The sequence below is a fragment of the Carettochelys insculpta genome, chromosome 1 (genome assembly GCF_033958435.1).
Source record: "Carettochelys insculpta isolate YL-2023 chromosome 1, ASM3395843v1, whole genome shotgun sequence".
Classification (NCBI taxonomy): Eukaryota; Metazoa; Chordata; order Testudines; family Carettochelyidae; genus Carettochelys; species Carettochelys insculpta.
In genome coordinates, this window is record NC_134137.1 from 70210424 (window position 1) to 70235132 (window position 24709).

A 24709-nucleotide genomic window follows, 5' to 3' on the forward strand; every position below is an offset into this window, starting at 1 on the left:
TCTGCAGTTCAGATCCATGTCTAAATGAAACTATGTGGTGAGGGAACTGAGGGAGAATCCTCTCAGCAAAGCACTATGCTATGCAAATAATTTTTTATTTTAAATACTTTTGGACTACCCACCACATGTGGATAATCAGGAACTGTTTAGTTGCTTCCAGGATCCTATCTACCTATTGTTCTGATTACATGCAGGAACTGCTCAGATATAATCAACTTTGTACACGATATTAAAAGAAAATGGCCAAAAGTGACACTATTATTGCCACTTTACATATTTTTTAAAACACTGCTGAATCAAATCCAGACATTAGACAAAGCTTGGTTTAATATCTGTAGGTACAAGATCCTACATTCTTTGCTCTTCCAGGGAGAAAGAGGGGACATTACAAAAAGTACTTGACTTAGGAAGGAACTATCAGTTGTGCACATACAAAATGGGAAATGATTGCACCAATGAAGGAGTATCATGGAAAGTGATCTGGCAGAGTTGGGGGTGTCATAGTGAATCACAAGATAAATATGATTAAGACTGTAATTCAGTAGCTAATAAAAATAAAAGGAAACTTTGTTCTGAGCTGAAGTAACAGGTGTGTTGTAAGCAAGACATTAGAAACAATTCTTCCATTCCACTCTGTGTTGATTAGGTATCAATTGGATTACTATCTCCATGTCAGGAATCACATTTCAGAAAAGATGAGGACAAACTGGAGAAAGACTATAGAAGTATAACTAAAATGATTAAAGGTCTAGAAAACATGAGCTATGAGGAAAGATTGAAAAATATGGTTTGTTTAATATGATCAAGAGAAGACTGAGGGGGAACATGATAGTAGTTTTCAAGTACTTAAAAGGCTACCATAAGTAGGAGGGAGAAAAATTGTTCTCCTTAGGCCATGTCTACACTAGCCAAAAACTTCAAAATGGCCATGAAAATGGCCATTTCAAAGTTTACTAATGAAGCACTGAAATACATATTCAGTGCCTCATTAGCATGAGGGCGGCGGCGGCACTTCGAAATTGATGCGGCTCGCTGTCGCGCAGCTTGTCCAGACAGTTTTCGAAAGGACCTTAGCTACTTCGAAGTCCCCTTATTCCTACGAGCAGATGGGAAGAAGGGGACATCAAAGCAGGCAGGGTCCTTTAGAAAAGGAGCCCCATCTGGATGAGCCACTGCTGCTAGATCTCAAAAGCAAAGAAATGCATGAGAATCAATACATATGTTGTGTGAAAGTTGGGAAGAGAAATTCAGAAGAGGAAATAAAAGGAATACAGGTTTTTTCAATCAACTTAAAACTGTCTACTTTATTGGTATTAATTGTGTTCTGCCTTTATTGAGTTACAAGTATTTAACGATAATACATTTTTCTTCTATCAAGATGTTCTGGGTTAAATATAAATTCTTTCCAAGCATCACCATATATTTCAAATATAATGGTCCTATGTTGATTCTTTGAATCATGAACCACACAGGAATTCCTTTCATGGTACTTGGTATGTGGAAGTTTAGTGAAACCACTGCCTGATGGGTGCTCCTGAATCCAGGTTGTATTGATGTAAGCAATAGGCATTTGAACTATTATAGACAAATGGAGCGTAATAAGTGGTGTTTCAGGAGACAGTCATTTTGAATGCACCAGAGTACCTCAGCACTTTCTTCAGCTAGCAGAACAAATCATGCCAGATCAATCTGACAGCTTTCTTTGACATGATAACAAGTTTTTTGGGTGAGGATGAAGCAGTGGTTGTGGTATACCTAGACTTTGGTAAGGCATTTGATATGGTCTCACATGATCTTCTTACCAATAAACTAGGCAAAACTTCCTAACTGTCAGAATGGTTAAGCACTGGAAAAAATTCCTACAGAAGTTGTGGAGTATCCATCACTGGAGATATCTAAGAGCGGGTTAGATAGACATCTATCAGGGATGGTCTAGGTGGTGCTTGGTCCTGCCATGAGGGCAGGGGACTGGACTCAATGACCTCTTGAGGTCCCTTCCAGTTCTGTGATTATATGATTCTCTGTCAATCACCAACAAGTGAGTTTGCATTAGTTCTAAAACTGCCTGACCTTGAGCAGATGGATAGTTCATAACCCTTTACTGTCAGAATTAGCATTCATGATACTACTTAAACTGAGGAGCAAATTTAGAGTTCAATATTAAATGAGGCATATGTTACTACACTTATAACTGATTCAGTCTAGTTATTTTTAGTTTGACCTTTTCTGTATTCATCAAATCAGCTTTGAAATAGACATTGAGGTACCCTTTACTGTTAGTTATAAAAATTCTTACAGCTGATGTTTTTTATGCAGTTTTCTGGCAAATTCTTATTAGTCACTGTATGCGCTATAGAAGTTTTGATCTTAGCTTGAGTACAAACCAGGTAAGCTGGAATCATTAAAATGTTAACGTTCATATTCTTCTGCTATATCACCTATCTTTCTCTGTGCTAGTGTAGTCAGATTTGAAAGGATAGAGCTACTAATTCAGAATCTGAAAAAACCTATTAAACACAGGAAAGATTTTAAGAGGATGAGCATAGCCATCACTGCGGCAAATTTGGTCCAGGTGCAGATCCAATGGTGCACTTTTTCAAGTATTTTTTTTCTGAGGGGAGGGACTTGCTCATCTTGCCCCACCTAAGCTAGGTCATTGAGAGAAGATCAACCTAAAATTCAAGTCCACCAGCATCAAACAGGTTTAAGTCTTAGGTCTTTACATTTCAACAAAGCATGACACCTAACTAAAATTATTCTGATATTGTTTAAAATGACTAAGGCACCAAAGAGCTTCTGTTACCATAAAATTATCTCTTCAGCTTAATAAATAAAGAAATAAATAAACACTTCATTGAACAACACTCATAGATCAGTAGCCACCAAAATATGAGAGTACCTGTATTCTGATGATGGCTAATGATGGCAATATTACTTTATCAGCAACACAGCATCATGTCAGCAGCTCTATTTCAAAGTGATCTGCTATTTACTTCCATGGGAATAGAGAAGGAGGCCCTGATTAAGCGAGGTTCTTTAGCACATATGATTACTCATGTGTTTAAATTATGCACATGCTAAAATAAATGCTGAGAACCTCCTTAAATTAATTATATTTTTTGAAGAAGAGCATGGATTTATAGAAAGAAACAGCTAATCTTGATTTAAAAATTGCCAGAGTTGGAGAATTTATGGCAACCGTCAATAAGTTGTTCTAATAGTTCATCACCTTCAATATTAAAACTCTGTGCCTTCTTTCTCATGCGCATTTGCTTCTACCCACTGGTTCCTGAAAATGATGAACAATTTTGCAGTTCCAGTACTGGAGGAAGCTGGACACCTCTTTCAAGATGTCAATTTTTGGGTCACATGGGACTGAGGTATTGTCACAGCGTTCTGTGCTTTAAAAGTGCAGCAGACCTCATATACATCAAATTGAAAGTTCTTTCTTTAATTAACTCTTAGGCTGTTATGTAAACCAACAAAAGCAAGGACATTCAGAATGCTGCATGACATTTATATCTGAAGAACCCCACAAAGGACATTTATTGAAGGATTCGAGTCACATATCAGTACACTATGTTAGACTTCTTAATTAATTAGGATACGTTATGGTTTCTTTCCTGATTTAAAGCAGGTTTCCTGTGCCTGATGTATAACTTGATGCCTGGACCCGATGAAATGATCTGAAACCTTGAAGTGCAGCTATTGACTCTAAGTAGCATTAGAGAATCAAAAGATCTCTTGGACTGCCAGCTTTATAAGGCAGCATCAAGATCCGAAATGGCAAATAATTGATAGTAAGAGACCATAAAACAGTAGAAAAGATTTGCAATTAGAGACCAAGACAGGAAAGAGAAGCAAGAAACATTCCTTGCAGCTAGAAGCAGAGGAGTATGCACAGTCTGTTACCACAGAATGAGAATGCTACAGAAGTGGTTAAATATCCTTCTGTGACAGAGTGTTCTCTTTTCCCTACTGGATTGAGCCTCCTGGACTCCCTTTCCAATGAGTCAGGAGCCATTCAAGCAGGGCAAAACCTGTGTTCTTTATTCCTGTTTCCAGTTCATACCATCACGTTAAAACTACTTAGAGATTATTTACAGATGTGGTCTGGTTCCATATCTGAAGAAGTGGGTCTGTCCCATGATAGCTCATTGCCTAATAAATTATATTGTTAGTCTTTAAAGTGGTAAAGGACTGTTTCTTGTGGTGATACGGATGAACATGACTACCTCTCTGAGTCCTTTTAAATACGCATGTGAGGTTTCAGGGAGAAGTGAGGAGGTGTTTTGGTCTTTAATGCCATTAGTACTCTGAAGCTGTCATATGCATCAGATAGCATGTCATCATTGCATTCATAGGCCCTGATGCTAGGCGCAGCTATAACCAATGTAAAACTTAACAGAGAAGCACACCTCTACTTAAATCCTGGCTGAAAAATGAGCTTTGGGCATCATAAGTCTGCTGACACTCAACCCTTAGTGTAAGTGAAGCTGGTGGGCCAAGAAACCATCTAGAGGAAATGGAAAGAGTAATATTGGCTTTCCCTGATGAGGGTTTGTGTTTATTTATTATTCAAGAGTCAAGAGAATCTGACTAAGAAACTGAACCACTTCTCTCTAGATAGCTTTATGGGGGAATCAGAGTTACAGAACACCTGTGTTACTTCTCAGTGTACTCAACTGCCTGGCAAAGTGGCCCCACTATTACAAACAAGCACTAGGGTGTTAATTTTTTTAACAAATGTATATTCTTTTGGACAAAGGAACAGTATATTACAGGGTTATTGCCAGAGGAGACTGCCCTGAAGCCTTCACCCCTCAACCAAGACCAACCTTTTGAATTGCCTTTCTCAACAGCCCCTTACTTTCAGTTTCCCCTACATACATCCTCCCATAGCCAACTCCCACACGATGGTCCTAGACAATACATTATGTGAAGGTGGAGAGCAGCCATCTGTGGGGAAGGAATAAGTTCTGAACTATCTAGAAAAACTAGATGTGCACAAATCCATGGATCTGGACTTAATGCACCGTAGGTTACTGAAGGAATTGGCAGATGTCATTATGGAACCTTTGGCCATTATCTCTGAAGACTCTTGGAGACTGGGAGAGATCCCAGATGATTGGAAAAAAGCAAACATAGTGCCCATCTTTAAAAAAGAGAAGAAGGACAATCCAGGGAACTATAGACCAGTCAGCCTTACCTCAGTCCCTGGGAAAATAATGGAGGGGATCCTCAATGAATCCATTTTGGAGCACTTGGATGAGGGGAAAGTGATCAAAAGTAGCCAACATGGATTCACCAGGGGCAAGTCCTGTCTGACCAATCTGATTAGCTTCTATGACAAGGTAATAGGCTCTGTGGACATGGGGAAGTCAGTGAATGTGATGTACCTTGACTTCTGCAAAGCTTTTGATACAGTCTCCCACAACATTCTTGTCCATAAGTTAAGGAAATATGGATTGGATCCTTGGACTATAAGATGGATAGAAAGCTGGCTCGATGATTGGGCCCAACAGGTAGTGGTCAATGGCTCAATATCTGGATGGTGGTCCGTTTCAAGCGGAGTTCCACAAGGCTCAGTAAGGGGGCTGGTGTTGTTCAACACCTTTATTAGCGACCTAGATGAGGGACTTGATTGCACCCTCAGAAAGTTTGCTGATGACACAAAACTAGAGAGAGACAGGTACGTTGGAGGGTAGAGAGAGAATCCAGAGTGACCTGGATAAATTGGAGGACTGGGCCAAAAGAAATCTGATGCAGTTCAAAGAGGAGAAGTGTAGAGTCGAGCACCTGAGGCAGAAGAATCCCAAGCATCGTTATAGGCTGGGGACAGCAAATTTAGTTATTTCCCTTTTCTCTCCACTGTCAGTGAGTGACTTCTTTGAGTTAATTACTGAGGAAGATGAGGAAAAACAGCAACTAAGTGGCCACTCACAGAACCTCAGAATAGGGAAATTTATGGTACTTCTGTGAAAAACTGGGGACCACTCCTTCCTTTCTGACCTTACGTGGTGCATGCAAGGTCATACTGCACAGGAGATGCCATTTTGAAGAGTGCATCACCCTATCCATGCCAGTATGACCTCAAGTAGACAATGTGCAAGACCACATCAGTTGGGATGGGATAGTGCATTCTTCAAAGTAGTCTCCTCTATCCAGTACCAGACAAAACAACATCTGGCTGTGGACAGGAGACAAATGGTAGAACAGCAGGGCTGTTTGACTTAAAATGAGAGACGAAAAGCTTGTCTATCACATACGTATTTGAGAGCTATGTACCAGTAAATCCCCTGGTGGTGAGCTTAGGACAGAAGAGCCTTCAGAAAGCAAGCCTTTAGCTCAAGACACTCTGATTCTGCTGAAATACTCTTTAAAATTGGATTGAAGCCAGACTTCAAAGAGGAAATTTAGTTGAAAAATAAAACAGCCTTTTAAAATTCAGAGCTGAGTTCAAAAGTTTACCTGATATGAAGGTGTATTGGGTTTTTCTTTTTTTTTAATGACACCAGTTTTGCTTTGAAGTCCAGCTTCGAGAAAAGGCACATCAATTTTAAAGAGTCTCTTAACTCAGTTATATGAACTGGAGTTGAAAATATAATAATGCAGGTGAAAGGGACTGTGTCAGAGTCCTGCATGTATTACTTTTTTATCAGAAGAATGTAAATTCCATGTACCTGCATTAACAATATGTCATAGAAAAATGGTTGGAAAGTTCAGAATAGATCCATAAAGAAAATATTCTTACCAGGATTATCAAGAATTGGCATTCCTTGATGTAATAAAGAAGGGTAGGAATCTTAATGAATTCAGTGGAGTATACAAATATAGAACACCAGTGAAGTGAATTCTAAATCTGACCCCAACTGCATTATATGCATTAAATCTGTCTATATCTCAAAGGTAAATGTTCCAGCATTAAAGTCCCAATCGTAATCCCATTGAGAACAATCAGAAGTTTGCTATTTCTTCAATGGTGACTAGAGTAAGCTCTAAGAAACCATCCAATCTTTGTGGAAAAGGAGAATGGAACCATAAATTAGCTACAGTTTGAACCTCTCCAGTCCAACACATTCTGGTCTCACAAGAACCATGGACCAGCATGATAAAAGCTAGCTGGATGTCCACTTATGGGTGTGGCCAAATTTCCTGTGATCTCATAAAGTTTGTTTACAGCCACCAGTCCTAGCCCTTGCTGTTCTGTGCTGTTCTTTATCTCTATTTTACCCTTAAATGTCTTCTAAGTGCCTAGCAAGCAGTGGAAGCATTGGAAATGCTGATGGACAATATTGACTTACCAGACTTTGGGGTAAATTATCTGGTTTGGCACTGGTCAGGACCCAAGGATGCTAGACTACAGAGGTTCTATCTGTATCAAACAGTGGCAGCTGATGCCTGTGGGGGCAGGCAGGGAAGGGGATGCAGAGAGGGACATCCAGAGGGACAGGCGGGAGGTGTGTGGGGGCATCTCCTATTTAACAATTAACATATTGGTGGGGGCATAAGGAGCCAAGTGCTACTCTGAGTCACTGATGCTATCAGACGTATATGATATAGAACTGGCTTTAGTTTACTTTAAGATTATTTTTCTGTATCTGTTTTGGAAAACTGCATAGAATAAAGTTATATTATGGTGTATGCTCTGCACTGATTTGTTTGCCAGCAATTATAAAGAGCCATATAAAAGAGATATTAGAGAAGACTCTATTGGGTACATGGTTAGAGCTTGGTCCTCCTCATAACTAATACGGCATGTCCAGTAATTTTTGCTTGCTGAGTAAGCATATGTTCATTTATATATTCCATCAGGGTGTAGTGTTGAAAGAAATCTGTGTACAGATTTGTTCTAGCTCTGTCGGTACCAGGATATTAGAGTGACCTGAAGAAAAGCTCTGTGTAGCTTGAAAGCTTGTCTCTTTTGCTAACAGAATAAATGTATTTGATCCAATCAAATATATCACCTCACCCACTTTCTTTCTCTAGCATTGAAACACAGGCTTTTCAAATGTAATTAGGTGTATAGGTGTGAGAATCTGTCACTCATTTACTGAATTGGTTAAAATGGCTATGTCTGACCTAGAAGTGAATCTAAAATATGGCTAATGGGTCTATGGTTTGGTTTGTGTAAGACTGAATAGTGACCCCATTAAAGACAATAGCAAATCTCCCATTGACTTTGACTGACTGAGTTTATTTCTTCTCTCATTTATGTAATTAACATCACCCATGTCAACGCATCTGTTTTAAGTGTTTGCAGTGCGTTTATACACCATAAAGAAGCCAATCCTGTATTACTTTACACTGTCTTTGCACAGCTGTAAATATCACCACAAGGAAAAAGCAGGGGAGAAACTGTTCTAGGAGTGTGCTATGCCTGTCCACTTTTGTTCCCCTCTTACTAACTGAGTTACACAAGCTTTGGATTATGGGACGATCAAAGCTCTGCAGTTGAATCACCCATTGGACTGTCTGGAACTAGAACTTATTATTAAATTAGAAACCGTAAGTTGTCCTAAGGCCATAAGAAAGTATACTAAAGACTGGGAAATAGTTTATTACTCATTTGGGCACTTCTGGTGTTCACACGAAAGGCTGGAGGTCTAAACTTGAATCAATCCTGCTTCTTGCACTCAGGGAGACTACAACATCGAGAACTGAATGCCTTCCCAACACAAATTTATTAAAAGAAAGATGGCTTTTCCTTCTCGAGGAAGCAGCACTATTTGTTAATAGAACTGTGATCTCTTAGGTTACAGCTACACTGGCAACTTTTTTTTGACAAAACTGGAGTTTTGTCGACAAAATTCCCCACATGTCCACACAAAAAAATGCAATTTCTCAACAGTCTGTCAATAAAACTCAGCACTTCTGCCAACAACCTTCTGCCTCTCCAAGATGAAGAAGAGAGCTTTTTTTGACAGATTCTATCAACAAAAAAAGCTGTGTGGATGCTCTGGGGGGGGCTTATGTCAACAGAAAGGACTTCCAGAAGAGTGGGCAACCCTGTCTCCTTTGCTTCCGGTTGGCTGTATTGTAAAGGGAGCAGCTGGGCAATCTGGCTGCTCTGTTGACAGAACGCATCACTCCTTCACTCCACTAAAGTGTATGGTCACGCTCTATCAACAGACTTTTTTTGGAAAATGTCTTCCAACTGTAATGTCTGTAGACAGTCTGCTGGTATAGCTGTAGCCTAAGGGATCAGAGGGACAACTATGAGACTTCTTCTAAGTTATGGGTTTTTCTCCAATTTTCCACCTCTAAATAGTGCATAGTTTCTCCTCCGGCTGAAACCAGACTACTGCTCCGCACCACCATTTTCTTTGGAATTGGAGGGTTCCTTGCTCCTAAGCATCCCTGTTTTTAACATCTTCCTGCTGCCTCCATCCCAGCTCTCTATCCAGGTCTTTACGAGGTGCAATATCAATTCAAGAAAAAAATGTATAATACCACTATCATTATTTTTTACAGAAACAAAACAAGAAGTAATTTCAGGTTAGATGAAGTTGAAGCCTCCAAAAAACAAAAAATAGTGTAGGGAGATGGCAGGGGAGTTACCTTCTTACAAAGTGTCCAAATGCTAGCTACAGAATATTTGCTTCAATAGAGATCCTTCAGGTAGTAGCCCATCAATTGCCATGTTCTCCTCTCTATTGCACTGCGTACACAATTGAAGTCATGGAAGTTACTCCAGATTTATGATTGTGTTAAGGAGATCAGAATGGATGCATTATCCGGGCCATGTTGGCTTTTCCAGACAGATTTTAAGAAGCATAATCACATATTTTAAGAAAGTCTAGCTATATTACATCTACTGACTTCTCTACGTTCACGAGGTTTGTAATTTAACTCACAAGCTTGATGAACAGCAGCGAAGGGTCCTGTGGCTCCTTATAGACTAACAGAAGAGTTTTGAGCATGAGCTTTCGTGAGCACAGACTCACAGTGAGTCTGTGCTCACGAAAGCTCATGCTCAAAACTCTTCTGTTAGTCTATAAGGTGCCACAGGACCCTTTGTTGCTGTTACAGATCCAGACTAACACGGCTACCCCTCCGAAGCTTGATAAAGTGAATCTGGCATGATTTGCTCTTTAATTCATTATCCTAATTTCTGTTATGGAAATCTTTTTTCTGTATAAGTTTTTGTGTATTCAATTCCTGTGTTGCAGATTTTAAAGACTGGCAAATCACCTCAGGGTAAATCCAGGATCTTCAGTTCTTTCTAGCTTAGATATTTATAAGGCATCCAAGGCCTGGAGGTATGAGCATAAAGGAGATTTAGATGAAGGATGACAGCCTTTGCAGTATGCAGACCCCTATTTTACGGAGGCTAGCCCACTAGCCTCGCTGCTTCTACTCATGGTGGCACGCACCACTTGCTGGAGCCCTGACTCTCCCACCTCTTTAATAGAAGGAACCCTGAGAGTGCACATCATGATGGAAAGAGCCTCATTCCACCCACCCTGTAACACTGGACTGAGCTGCTGTCCTGCTCCAACAGTGGGACAAACCTCTCCACAGCCAAGCGTGGTCTGAACTGCCAGTCCACTTGCTCCTGAAGCCCTTACCGCCAGCTAAGCCACTGGCCCCCAAAGTGCCAGGATGTTGGGCCAAGCTGATTTGCGCATTAAGCCAGGTTGAGCCTCCACCTCCCCTGAACACCCTCCCAGTCTAGCCAGGCTGGCTCTACTGTCAGGCCAAGCCAGAGGACCCCAGAACTCCTGCACCTGGTGTGTCACCACATTCCCCTGCCAGATGCCGCACCACTGGCATGTCATGTTCCTCTTCATTCCTCCTGCCTAGAAAGGGAGGGGCACAGTGAGCAGCAGGAGCTTCCGGAGGGTGCGGTGGTGGAGTGGAGGCCTTAATGGCTGACAGCAGCAGGAAGCAGGATGGACTGTGGGGAAGGGGCAGGACCACTACAGCCCAGTGTCCGGCAGTAGGTCAGCAGCAGCCAACTTATTATACCCACTGCTCACAAACAACAGGTATTTTATTTTGGATTTTTTGCCCACCTGATCATGAGAAGCATAAAAAAAAATAGAGATTGGCTTGAGCCAAAACACTCAGATCTAGCAACAGAATCAAACTTTTACCCCTTCCTTCTAACGATATATGGTTTCAGTTCAAGGAGTAGAACTTGATGTTGGTTTCAGATTCTGAGAGTCAGTGTTTCTTTATAACACTCGTAGCTAATGCTGGAGACTGAGAAAATAATGCAAAAACATAAACTGACAAAAACTTTTCAGGAAGGAAAGTCATGTCCTGCTCTATCCACTAGCAATCTTTCAGTACAAAGAAAAGTTAATTTTAGCAGTATTTTACATGAACTTCAAGACACCTTTGACAAAATCTCTCAGAATGCTATGCTAAGAAAACTAAGTGGATCTCGGATGAGAAAATAACTCAGAAAATAAAAAACAATAGGAAAAAATGGACAGTTTTAAATACAACAAAGGTTTAATGGCATAATCCAGAGACTGGCAACCTTCAGCACACATCCCATCACAGTAAGCAGCTGGCAGGCCCTGAAACATTTTGTTTATAGTGACGGCCCACAATTGCACTCCCCCTTCCTCTTCTTCACAGCTCCCAGTGACCAGTTAGCTGTTCCCGGCCAATGGGAGCTGAAAGAAGTGGGCCTCCCTCACCCCAAACCCCTTATCCCCAGCCCCACCCTAGAGTCTGCACACTCAGCTGGAGCCCTTCCTGCCCTCTGACTGCCTCAATCTCAGCCTGGAGCAACCTCCTGCACCCTGAAGGCATCATTTCTGCCCCACCCCAGAGCCCACAACCGCAATCAGAGCCCTCACTCCCTCCCGCACCCCAGTCCCCAATTTTGTGATTATTCATGGCCCTCATGACCAAGATGTGGCCCTCAGATCGAACAGGTGGCCTGCCCATGGATTAGACTGTCTAATGTTCCCCATCCCGCATATTAAATATTAAGCTATGATTTTCTGGCTTTTCTGAATTTTCATCTCCACTTTAATTCTGTAGTCTCTGCAACAGAATAGATGACTCACAAATATGCACGCATTATTACTAATAGTAACTACAGTCCTTTGATACGTGCAGTACCTGTGTGGTTAACGAAGCTCCCTTGCATGAGTTTTAAGTACTAGAAGAATTGCACAGACCTCTATTAAGACATGGACTTGTACTAGATTGGAGAAAGGGCAGAGTGTGTGGCCAGTGATTTATAAATATATAGCAGCATTGCTACACTAAAAGAATAGAGGAAAATATCTGATAGTTAAGGGTGTCATGTCAAAAGCACATTAGGAAAACTTGAACAGCAGGAGTATGAAATCACAGTAGTTAAGATGATGAAGTCAAATAAATTGTCTTCATTGTTGTGCTTTCTCTGACACTGAAGCATACAGTGATAAAAGAACTGGACCTGCTTGATGACAATCATAAACCATCATATTTATTAAACAATTATTAATATTTTTATAAATTGCCACTGTATATTTATTACATGTTCATTGCATTACAGCAATTTTACTTCCTTGTTTCATTGTTCTGATTTCATTGTGAACTGAGAACAGGTCTATTTTTGCCAGGGTGGGGAGTGGGAGGAGGGAAAGAGTTATACAGTACAGTATCTGGGGAAGGTTCTGTTGTTAATCTAAATGTCACATCATTTCCAGATCAAATTATCTAGTTTTAACAGCTAAACAGAATCAAATGCATCAGAAAAAAAATGGAACAAACAAATGGAATACAGAACAGTACAAATTATTTGGTTCCCACAGTATTGATTGACAAGTGAGAAGGGCGTGTTTGTTAGTTATCACACCAAATCTAAATCATAAGATTAAGAATATTCTCATTAGTTATTAGCAATAGTGTTTATAGGAGGGATATACACAGATTTAATCAGCTAAGAAAGTGCTACAGACTGAACATCTCTACTCCAGCACCCTCAGGTCCTGACTAGTGCTGGACACAAATATTTGCTGGGCCATGGGAGGTCAATGCTGTCCAACACATTACCAATACTTCTACTGCTTACTGGGCTCTTAGAAGACATCTGGAGGTAAATTAGAGCTAAATAACAGCACAGAACACTGAGATCCATGGTTGGTGGGTGTAAACAAACTTTATGTGACTACAGAAAATTTGACCACACCCATGGTAAATGAGTAAATAAAATCATGCTGGATTACGGATGTTGCCATATGAGAGAGTTATGGATTACAAAGGTGTCTATATTATTTACCCCCTCATGTTTTACTGATAAGCAGACTTGTGTCAAAATAAACTCTTTAATATAAACAGAAGTTATGTACAACAATATGGTAACGTGTTTTCTACAAGTCTGTGTGGTTGCAGCCTACAACAGCCCTTTCCTGCACCTCCTTGTTTCTGCACCAAGAAGCAGTATATCCAATCAAAGGATTGCACTGAGGGTGTACTGAAAATGAGGCTGCACTGAGGGTGTCCTGAGAATGTACTGTACTTCCTTGAGGATTTTTTCTATACAATGTTGTCTCTTTTCTATAGCATCTTGGTTGGAAGGCAGGAAATTTCCAGCACACCATCCACACATGGTTCATCAGGATTAGCCACTGATGGGCTGCCAGATGGTTTTCTTACCTGAGCTTCTGCAAGCAGATGTGCTTCTAGCAACAAATGATTGAGAATGGCACAGTGCATCTACTGGGAGCTGTGGGACTCTGTGCCTGCGGGTGCTCAGGTGAGCAAGGCACCTGAAAGCTGCTAGCAGCTAACCCTGGTGACCCATGAGCCTGAGGTTCTCCACTCCTGATATTTTAGATCTCTTTTCAATTTTAAAACTATTAAAATAAAACTGAAACTATTATGATTACAGAATTTCTTTACAACTTTAGGTTTCCTAGATAGAACCCTAATGTGCCCATTACTCTCTCAGCATTTCTGCAGTTCTTATCTGTAACAGACTGTTTAGTCTAAGTCAATAACAGGGTTAGTTTGTGAATATTTTTTGCAGCATGTATATCTACTTTCACTTCACTTGTCCTGGTAAAGTTGTTATGTATTTTGAGCACATGCTTATGATTCCGTCGAGAGATTTTTTGCCTTCATCTGTGATCACTGACCATGAGTGAGGTGACTCTTTTTTGATCGCTGGACCATTGACTGGCCAGTCCTCATCCTGCCAAATTCTCACCAAATCTTTGCCTTTTCTTGGTGAGAATAAGGGTCCCTTATCATAACAGTCTGTCTAACTAGACTTCCCCAGTTTATGCCTCACAATCACAGACTCCTTATTTATCCTTTTTGTTTTATATCTGGTGGTCAAGTATTTTATATGTCTCTTGAAGAAGTTCAGCAAGTGACTTTCCATGATAGAGCAGTGTAGTTTTTGTAGTTGAGTTAAATATGATTCTTCTCTCACATCCCATGTATTTCAACAATGTCTTTGCTATATGTACTCCACATTCAGTTAATATATAGATTTGAGAAGATCTGGGTCTAGATATCTTTCATCTAGATGTCTAGATGAAATTCACACATATCAGCAAAGTCTAGGAATTTCCTCTTCTTGAACTGTGATCCTTATTGTTCTTAGAATTCCATGATGATCAAATATAGTGGTGCCTCTCAAAAACCTCCTTTGGTATATCACAGTCAAGCTACGTCTACACATGAATGCTACATCGAAATAGCTTATTTCGATGTAGGGACATCGAAATAAGCTATTTCGATGAATAACGTCTACACGTCCTCCAGGGCTGGTGCCATCAACGTTCAACGTCGATGTTGGGCAGCACTACATCGAAGTAGGTGCTGCAGGGGAGCGTCTACACGCCAAAGCGGCCCACATCGAACTAAGGGTGCCAGGAACAGCTGCAGACAGGGTCACAGGGCAGACTCAACAGCAAGCTGCTCCCTTAAAGGGCTCCTCCCAGACATACTTGCACTAAACAGCACAAGATCCACAGAGCCGACAACTGGTTGCAGGCCCTGTGCATGCAGCATGGATCCCCAGCTGCAGCAGCAGCAGCCAGAAGCCCTGGGCTAAGGTCTGCTGCACACGGTGACCATAGAGCCCTGCAGGGGCTGGAGATAGCGTCTCTCAACCCCTCAGCTGATGGTCGTCATGGTGGACCCCGCTAGTTTGATGTTGTGGGATGCGGAATGGCTACATGTGCCCTACTTCGACGTTCAACGTCGAAGTAGGGCGCTATTACCATCTCCTCATGAGGATAGCGACTTCGACATCTCGCTGCCTTATGTCGATTTCAACTTCGAAATAGCACTCGCCATGTGTAGACATGGCAGGCGCTATTTCAAAGTTGGCACGGCTACTTCAAGTAGCCAGCATGTGTAGACGCGACTTCAGTGACTTATAACAGTTTCTTATTTGATGTTTTGATAATAGAAAACCGCCAAATCTTGTGCCTATACATGTCAGATTGTTCTTGTTCAATTTGTGCATGAATTTCCTCTGTCACCATCATAGCACTAAATCCAGCCAATCAGGTCCATGACATTATAGAAGTATTGCTCTCAGGTCTCCATTAAAGTCCTCTGTGGAATGCATGATGTCTTTCAGTGGGTGAAAAAATTGGAGCTGATCTCATAATGTACTTTAAATCAATTACTCTTCCTTATTCTCTGATATCTATGTCTGTTCACTGAACATGTGGATGAGAGACTGAGGTGAATTTTGAAACCTTCATAGCTAAGTGCGTATTTACTGATATGATTAAACATGGCTCAATTTCTTTTTTTTTTAATCTTCTTTTTCAACATTGTATGACTCTCTTATTCATGAGGCAAGATTCCCCTGGAAGACTTCTATTGTCCCAAATTAGGTGTGTCTATACTAGAATGCAAAGTTGAAGTAGCAAGCCCAACTTCGAAATAGCACATGCCGCGTCTACACATGGCACATGCTACTTCGAAGTTGAAATCGAAGTTAGATGGCGAGACTGCGAAATCACTATTCCTTTCAGAAGATGGGAATAGCACCCTACATCGATGTCTAACATCGACATAGGATGCATGTAGACGTTCTGTGTTCCGCTACTTCGAAATAGTGAGGTCTGCCATGGCGGCAATGAGCTGTTAGGGAGAGACGTGCTGTTCAGCCTCTGAGGGGCTCTATGGTCTCTGCACCCAGTGGTTCTTAAAGCTGCAGGGACCTGGAAACCCCATAGCAGGAAGCTGAGACCATGCAGGCAGCAGCCATACCACGAGGCAACACTTAATGGCCCAGAGAAAGCACATGGCAGTAAGCCAGCCCCCCGAGCGCCCCCAGAGCTCTGCCCCCCGTGGCTTATCCCAGGGCTCCCAGGACTCCAGCCAGTGGGGCAGGAAACGGGGCCCCTCCTGGATTGACTCTGAGCTTCATGAACTTCTGGGGCTCTGGGGTGAGGAGGAGGTGCTCCACATAATGGGAAGCAAGCAGCGGAACGCGGAGGCATTTGCCCTACTGGCCAAGGGCCTGGCCACCCAGGGTCACCCTGCCTTCACTCCTGACCATGTCGGGGTAAGGTCAAGGAGTTGTGGCAGGGTTATGCCCGGGCCCAGGACTCGGCCAGCCAGTCTGGGGCTGCCCGTGCCACTTGCCCATATTACCAGGGCTATCCTGGGCCCCCGGGACCTCCTCTCCCCCGGACACCCTTGACACAATGGCTAAGGATCCCCGGCAGGCCTCAGAGCCAGAGTCAGGTCTGGAGCCCAGCCCTGCACCCACAGGGCCAGAGACAGGACCCTCCACCCTGGCCATGGAGTAGACCAGCAAGGAGGGGGAGCTCATGTTGGACATTACCTTCATCAGCTCCAGCTGGGCATCCACCAGCCAGGCCTCCCCTGACCTGGAGTGGACTGTCCCAGGGAATGGGACGGGGGCACCACTTGACTGGGGCCCCCCCACATCCCCAGCAGACCCCAGATTGCCAGAATTCGGCCAGACCATGGCCCAGGGATGGTGCCACAGCTACCAGTGCCCATCAGCACCCTCACCCTTGGACAGTGCCGTGCTCCACCCCCGGTGGGAAGTGGGAGGGGTGGACCACAGGAAGGAGCCACCCACAGGGCCACTGCACGTACTGATGGGGGACAGGGGATGGGGACCAGATGCCCTTGGGGATAAGGAGGCATGGACCACGGGTCAGGGCTCAGTACTCACAGCCTCCCACCCCCTTCCCTCCTGTTTCCACAGCCGCACCTTCTGTGATAACAGACAGCCTCCCGAGATCCCCAGACCCCCACCACCTGGGGGCACTGCCAATACCAGGATGAGCCCACCCCCACCAGGACCAGAGGTGCACCACCCACGACCCCGAGGTGGCCACTGCCCTCTGGCGCCAGGTGGACATCATGGAGCAGAGTGTCCACTTCAAGGAGTGGGAGGCCACCTGGCACCAGGAGGCCTGGCGGGACTTTATGGCCATCTTTAACTGGATGGCCTCCACCTTAGAGGAGCTGGAAGTTCAGCTGCCCCCCCCCCCGTTGTTGTCGATGATGCCCCCCATGCCACCCCACCTGATGTCCCACCTGCTGCCCTGCCTGCCACCCTGACTGATGTCCCGCCTGAACCCACACCTGATGTCCTGCCTCCTGCACCACCCACCAGCTCCACAGGGCTGACGACTGGGCCAAGGACCCAACCCAGCCGTACCTCCCCATCCTCCCAGCCACCAGCTGGCCTCTCTTGGGACCCTGGCTGAGGGGTAGACCGGCCACCCAAACACGGCAGGGGTTGCACCCATTCACCCCCATCCTGGAATGATGGACCGATGTCTGGCCTACCCACATCTCCTCCATATAGATAGTTGTCTCCCCCTGTATATAGTTATTGGAGTGTATGGAGTGTACAGGGAGGGGTAGTACCTCTGTTGGAGGGATTTGTTGTACTCCTCTGGGGGTAGTCCATCCACTTTGGTCCCCGCTTGTCACTCAGCTATCACCTGTGGCGCCAACTAGCTGCAGCATGCGCAGCGGCCACACCCCAGGCAATGGCTTTGACAGGCTGGCCAAACCAGGTGAGCGTAACCGATGGGACTCAAACCCTCAGTGAATTTTCGGATGTGCCTACCCAGCATGTGAAGTCAGTTCCATCGGATCGGGAGGAAGAGATCATTTAGAACCAGCGGCCATGAAGGCAGTTCTGCAATGCTTTGTGGAAAGTGAAGGGCTTGACAAGGCACGAAAGATGTCAAGGCCATCCACTGCAACCAAAGAAGTTACCAGTCGTGATGATTCTAGGTACCACTGGTGCCTGGCTTCCAAGGTCGAGAGAGTGGGATTGCTCCCATGCAACGGCTCTACCACTTAAAAAGCTTTCATGCACCGGGCCTGTGCAAATCATCATATCATCACATTACCCAAGTCCTGCGGCGACGGGGGAGGGGCGAAGCGACTGGTGGAGGTTACCAATGGGAGTCATAGTCCCAATCCCACACGTAGGCGGCCTGTGGACAAGTGGTCATCCAGCTCTGTACCTGGGGCAGCAGAGTTGTTCGGCAGCATCCCAGGCATCTGAGAAGTCCTCTTTAGGACAGCACTGCTCACCTTAGTAAGGGAGGGGCCAAGAAAAGGTGGCCTAAAAATTGCCTGCTTTATAGCAATAACTGACCAGCAAGCCGCGGCTGGCAGTTCAACCCTACTTGCAGTCAAAACCAAAAGAAAAAGTTGAGAAAACTTACCATTGGTGTATGGAATGTTTGTACTGTCATGGATTGAGAAGCTGCTGCAAGACCTAAGAGAAGGGCAGCTGTCATTGCTCATGAACTAGCCCACTACAACATCGATATAGCAGCATTAAGTGAAAGAAGATTGGCTGGGGAAGGTTTCTTGAGTGAACCAGGAAGTGGTTCTACCTTCTTCTGGAAGGGCAAGACTGAGACAGAGGGTAGAATACATGGAGTCGGTCTGGCAATAAAAACCTCATTGATGCATCAACTCCCAGACCATCCAGTGGGTATCAATGAAAGATTGCTGAAACTATGCTTCCCACTAAATGCCAAAGATCATGCCATCATCATCAGCGCATATGCACCCACTCTAACATGTCCTAACACCTCAAAGGAACAATTCTATGAAGATCTTGACAGACTGATCAAAGCCACACCTGCAACAGACAAACTACTCCTACTTGGAGATTTCAATGCCCAAGTCGGGGCTGACAACAAGAACTGGAAAGGAGTAACCGGGCCACATGGTGTAGGCAAAATCAACAGCAATGGACTACTCCTTTTGAGCCTTTGTTCTGAAAACAACCTGTCTATAACCAACAATCTGTTCCGACAAGCAGATAAATACAAAAAAACGCTGATGCACCCTAGGTCTAAACAGTGGCATCTGATAGATTATGCCATTGTCAGAAGGCGAGACATCCGAGATGTACTGATCACCAGAGTAAGGCGAGGCGCAGAGTGCTGGACAGATCACAGATTAGTCAGGATGTCTCTTCAACTTTACATCGCTCCCTCTCAGCACAAATGCCTTAAGCATGTGCGACCTGCTTTTAACATAGCCAAACTGAAGGATGTCCAAAGTTTCAACAATGTTCGGAAGAGTCTCAATGACAAATTGACATCCCATGGTCAACTGATCGGTTCTGTAACTGAAAAGTAGGATCAGTTCAAGCAGATAATGACTGACACAGCAATAACATCACTTGGACCAAATAAAAGAATACATCAGGATTGGTTCGATGAGAACCAAGAAGAAATATGTTCAGCCCTGGAAGTAAAGAGAAAAGCCTTTATTGAATGGCTGAATGACCCCTCCTCAGCCTCCAAACGGGACCATTTCAAGCACCTTCAGAGCAAAACACAGAAAGACCTCTGTCAGATACAAGACAGCTGGTGGGAGAGCAAAGCCAAAGAAATTGAGCACTATGCTGAGACCCACAACTCAAAGATGTTCTTTAGTGCTATTAAGACTGTCTATGGACCTTCTAAACCAAGGACTACACCATTACTCTCATCAGACAACACAACACTTGTCAAAGACAAAGAGGGTATCAACAAAAGATGGCACGAACACTTTAGCAACCTCCTTAACAGACCATTGACCATGAAAAAAACGTCCTCAGTGAAATTCCACAACAACCCGTCCTGACAGATCTTGACTTTTTGCCCACTATAGATGAGATTAAGAAAGCTGTTAGCCAGAAGAGTTCAGGAAAAGGTCCTGGAAAAGGTGGGATACCAGCAGAGATATCCAGAGCGTGATCATCAGCATCTGGGAGGATGAAAACATACCACGGGACCTCCGCAATGCTATTATTGTCTCACTTTTCAAGAATAAAGGCAGCAAAGCAGAATGTGGAAACTACAGAGGCATACCCCTCCTCTTCGTTGGAGGGAAGATCATCTCCCGCATCATCTTGAACCACCTAATAACCAGTATTTCCGAGGCAAATCTACCTGAAAGTCAATGTGGTTTTCGACCTGGCCGGAGCACAGACAATATGGTGTTTGCTGTCAGACAAATTCAAGATAAGTGCATTGAATAGAACATGCACATGTATGCTGTTTTTTTGATCTGACAAAGGCGTTTGTTACCGTCAACAGGAAAGCCCTTTGGACCATTCTAATATGACTTGGCTGTCCAAGAAAATTTATCCAGATTATACGCCTTTTCCATGACATGACAGGCAAAGTACTGTCTGATGGAGCCACATCAGCCCCCTTCAACATCATCAATGGCGTGAAACAAGGACGTGTTCTCACTCCTGTCATATTTAACCTGTTCTTTGCATGCATCCTTAACCATGCAATGAAAGATCTGGACCAAGGCATATACCTGAAATACCGGCATGATGGTTCACTTTTTGATCTCCGTTGCCTGAATGCAAAGACTAAGACAGTGCAGAAACTCCTTTCTGAGGCACTCTTTGCCAATGACTGTGCCATTATGGCTCACATGGAAAACGATCATCAGCACATTGTCAACAAGTTTGCTGAGGCCTTGCAACTTTTCGGACTAACTATCAGCCTTGGAAAGACAGAAGTTCTCCATCAACCTGCACCTGGATCAAATGCTCCTGTCCCGAGTATCTCCATTGACGGCACTCAGCTTAAAGTAGTCAAGAACTTTAAATAGCTGGGTAGTGTCATATCCAGTGATGGATCACTGGATAATGAGATCATCATGCAAATAGCCAAAGCAAGCTAGGCACTTGGGCGTCTGTGTGTCAAAGTTCTAAACCACCATAACATCCGGATGTCAACAAAACTGCTTGTGTACAAAGCTGTTGTTCTCTTACCTCTTTTGTACGGGTGCAAAACATGGACACTATGTAGGCGTCACATCAAGCAGCTCAAAGCATTCCACATGCACTGCCTCCGTATTATCATGAAGATCCACTGTCAAGACAACGTGCCCAATCTTGAGGTCCTCGAGACAGCCCAGATGACAAGCATCGAAATGATGATTATGAAGTCATAGCTACGTTGGACCGGTCATGTCAGCGGCATGGATGCCAACAGGATCCTTCGCCAGCTTCTGTATGGTGAACTCTCCCAGGGCCTCCAGCGTATAGGTCATCCATGGAAATGTGCACCTCTAAAATTGGTTTATACAGTCACCAGAGGGCACACCATGAGACCAATAACAGATGATCTGCACAGATTTGTCATCATTGGATCAATGGACTACCATTATTATTATTATTACATAGTTATTATAGTTGTTCCCTTTTGTATATAATTATTATAGCTGTCCCCCCGAATATAGTTATTTTCCATGATGCTGTTTGTTATTAGTTTTATATGCACAGAGGCAAGGTTTTTGGTTATTTAAACAATGAAGCAGTTTTATTTTTCAAAAACTCCATGTCCCATATGCGTTCAGTGAGGGTGGTGTGCGGGTGCTAGGGGTGGCATGCAGGGGACCCACCAGGGATGGCCTGGGTGGTGCTCACTAGGCCCCCCAGTCAAAGTACTCCCTCAGAGTCTCCCAGACCCAGATCCTGTCCCAGTGGGCCTGGCAGCTAGGGGCTGCAGCCGGCTGGGGGTAGCCTGTTCCTGCCTCCAGTGCCCAGCCCTGTATGAAGGCCTTTCCCTTGCTTTCCACCAGGTTGTGGAGTGTGCCACAGGCACCCACAACTTGAGGGATGTTTGGGAGGCCCACATCCAGGCAGGCCAGAAGGCAACACTATTGGCCCTTCAGGCGCTCAAAGGCGTGCTCGACCACTTGGCGGGCGTGGTTAAGTTGAATGTTGTCACGCTCCTGGCTGGCACTGAGGAGGCCCGTGTAGGGACATATAAGCCAGGGCTGGAGGGGGTAGGCTGCATCTGCCACGAGGCAGAGGGGTACGGTTGTGTCCTCCAGAAGGAGATCCCTCTGGGAGATGTAGGTCCTCGCCTCCAGCCAGGGGCATAGTCCTGAATTGTGGAACATGGGTACAGCCACACCAACCCACATATGGATCCTGGAAGCAGCCACGGCTGTCCACCATGGCCTGCAGGACCACGGAGTGATAGTCCTTCCTGTTCCTATAGTGCCCACCACTGTGGTCTGGGGCGTGGATGTAGATCCCATCGAGGACCCCAAAGCAGTTAGGGAATGCCATGGCAGCAATTCCCGCAATGGCCACATCCAGGTCCCCAACTCAGATGACCATCTGCAGCAGTCAGGCGTTGAACGCACGCACCACCTGCATGGAGGGGACATGGGTGCCTGTGAGGGTATGTACAGTGGGCCCCCTCCAGGCCTCCAACCCCCCAGTGGGTTCAGGCCCAGACCCCCTTACCTCCATTATGACTGCTCTGATTAGCTACGTCTACACGTGAAGCCTACATCGAAGTAGCTTATTTCACTGTAGCGACATCGAAATAGGCTATTTCGATGAATAATGTCTACACATCCTCCAGGGCTAGCAACGTCGACGTTCAACATCGACGTTGGGCAGCACCACATCGAAATAGGCACTGCGAGGGAACGTCTACACGCCAAAGTAGCACACATCGAAATAAGGGTGCTAGGCACAGCTGCAGACAGGGTCACAGGGCAGACTCAACAGCAAGCTGCTCCCTTAAAGGGCCCCTCCCAGACACAGTTGCACTAAACAACACAAGATCCACAGAGCTGACAACTGGTTGCAGACCCTGTGCATGCAGCATGGATCCCCATCTGCAGCAGCAGCAGCCAGAAGCCCTGGGCTAAGGGCTGCTGCACACGGTGACCATAGAGCCCCGCAGGGGCTGTAGAGAGAGCGTTTCTCAACCCCTCAGCTGATGGCCACCATGGCGGACCCCGCTATTTCGATGTTGTGGGATGCGGATCATCTATACGTGCCCTACTTCGACGTTCAACTTCAAAGTAGGGCACTATTCCCATCCCCTCATGGGGTTAGAGGCTTCGAAGTCTCACCACCTAAAGTCGATGTTAATATCGAAATAGCGCCCAACACATGTAGCCATGACAGGCGCTATTTCGAAGTTAGTGCCGCTACTTCGAAGTAGCGTGCACGTGTAGACACGGCTATTGTGTCCTTGCCAGTGCCAAACTGCTGGCCCACAGAGTGGTAGCTGTCTGGAGTGGCCAGCTTCCAGATTGCTATTGTGACTTTTTTCTCGACGGTGAGGGTGCACCGCATCCAGGTGTCCTGGTGCCTCAAGGCAGGGGTTCTGCAGCCACTGGTCATCATCTCATTCCCCCATGACCAGGTGCTCCCACCACTCGGTGCTGGAGGGGTAGATTCAGAGCTGGTGGATTGGGGGGTGGGATCAGGAAGGCCCAATGGTCTGGGGCATCCCCTTGTGTCTCTGGGGAGGGGTCCTGTGCCAGGAGCTTCTGGTCAGCTGCCCATGCAGCATCTAGCAGGGCACCTGCCCTGCAGGAGGCAGCTTGGAGGGCTTCCAGCTGCTGCTGGACGTCCATGTCTGAGGGCTCAAGGTCAAAGGACTCCTTGTTACAGACTAACACGGCTACCTCTCTGACACTTGCCACAATGCAAGGTAATGTATTTCGCTGTGTAAAGCGGAAAGCCTTCAACCTCATGAAAAAAAGCTTGCACAGATACAGACAGACATCATACTGTCCAAATGTAAATAGATGGACACATACCAAATGGACTGAAGCTCAAAAATGAACTGAAATCAACATACTACAGACTCTGATGAAAGATTCTGCCATACACTCGCTAAGAAACTGAGGAACCACCTGATCAACATCCTGTACAGCAAACAGAAAACATCAAAAAAAGAGCTCTCAAACTTAAAGACTTTCATAAAAACACAACCTTCCACACAAACTTCCATATGGCTGGACTTTACTAAAACAAAACAGGAGATTTACAATGCACATTTCTCTTCTCTACAGAAGAAAAAGGACTGTAAACTATCTAAACTCCTACTTGCCACATGAGGCCACAATAGTGGTTCCCTTAACTAACTCAGCAATATTGTCAATATATCCAGTTATACACTCAGCCTGGCAGTAGAGTTGACCCTATCCCAGGGACTTTCTTTTTGACCCACCACCCCCGCAAACGTGATACAGTTCTGTGGGGATCTAGAAGCCTACTTTCACTGTCTCCAGCTCAAGGAATACTTTCAACATGGCACTGAGTAGCACACTGATACACAGATACCCTCCCACCCACAGTACAAGAAGAAGAATTCTACATAGATTCCCCATGTCAGTCAACATGACAGACTGGACCTATATATAGAGTGCTTCCACCCACGTGCACAGGCAGAAATTCTGGAAGAGCAGCATCCTCACCCCATGACATCAGCTGCACAGAACA